Source organism: Sinocyclocheilus anshuiensis, unplaced genomic scaffold (assembly GCF_001515605.1).
Source record: "Sinocyclocheilus anshuiensis isolate Anshui unplaced genomic scaffold, SAMN03320099.WGS_v1.1 scaffold1386, whole genome shotgun sequence".
In the NCBI taxonomy this organism is placed as follows: Eukaryota; Metazoa; Chordata; class Actinopteri; order Cypriniformes; family Cyprinidae; genus Sinocyclocheilus; species Sinocyclocheilus anshuiensis.
The window spans coordinates 488,963-490,190 of NW_015555701.1; the positions used below are offsets into that span (position 1 = coordinate 488,963).

Consider the following 1,228-nt stretch of genomic DNA (forward strand, 5'->3'; position numbering starts at 1 on the left):
CCATATACACTACATCACTGGGTCCCATCATACAGGCACATGGCTTCTCCTACCATTGCTATGCTGATGACACACACCTCTATCTCTCATTTCAACCAGATGATCCAACGGTAGATGCACGTATCTCAGGCTGCCTGGCAGAAATCTCGGCATGGATGAAAGAACATCACCTACAGCTCAACCTGGTAAAGACTGAGCTTCTTGTCTTCCCGGCCACTCCAACTCTACAGCATGTTCGGTCAGAAATCTTGGTGTAATCTTTGATGACCAGCTGACCTTCAAAGACCACATTGCAAAAACTGCTCAACATATAGAACAGCTACAGGGTCAGCACCTGCCTACTTCCACTCACTACTACGAATCTACATCCCCTCCAGAAGTCTGAGATCCGCTAGTGAGCGACGCCTCGTGGTACCATCACAGAGAGGCTCAAAATCACTTTCCAGAACATTCTCGTTCACCATTCCTGGCTGGTGGAACGATCTTCCAACCCCTATCCGGAATGCTGAATCCCTGACAATCTTCAAGCGACCTCTTTCGTCACTATCTGACTTAATCCTAAAAAAATATATATTTTTACTTATTTGAACAATGCTTGAAACTTGGTATGACGAGCACTTCCTGTGTCTATTTGCCTCTTTAAGAAGAATCGCTTGATGTATTCCCCAATTGTAACTCGCTTTGGATAAAAGCGTCTGCTAAATGAATAAATGTAAATGTATTCGAGAAAATGAGCGCTAATTTTTTTTGTTAATTTGAAAAGTACAAACGAAAATGAAACAATTTAAATACATAAAATAACTCATTTTACATTCTGGCATGTGCTTTTTCACATTGTTATCACTATCTGCATGTCTCGTCCATGAGTAATGTTGGAGAACAAGCTTTTGGGGGTTTTGAGAACCAGAACCAAGCTGACTGAGCAATAAAGCTATAGTGAGCCAATTTATTAAAATACCTGGAGGTGGGGAATAATACACAAATTGTTATATTCACTCAGCATTACTTGATCTAATTCACAAATATCTTAATTACAATTAAGTAGAAATGTATTGTATTCAGTTGTGTTTTAGGCAGTAAAACAGTCCAGTACTTTATAGTCAAACACATTTTTATACTGAAATAACGAAGATTTCTGTGCCACCCCAGACTGGTTGCTGGCCCCTCACTGGACATTTGGTCCCCACAATGTAGCATAAACAAGTACACACACACACACACACACACA

The 1,228-nt window shown here is 40.5% G+C and overlaps 1 protein-coding gene across 1 annotated transcript in view; it reads right to left on the reverse strand.

The window, feature by feature from the left end:
- The window catches only part of sim2 (SIM bHLH transcription factor 2), a 16,545-nt gene that overhangs the window by 9,575 nt on the left and 5,742 nt on the right, over positions 1-1,228 (reverse strand). The gene's annotated exons all lie outside the window — the stretch shown is intronic.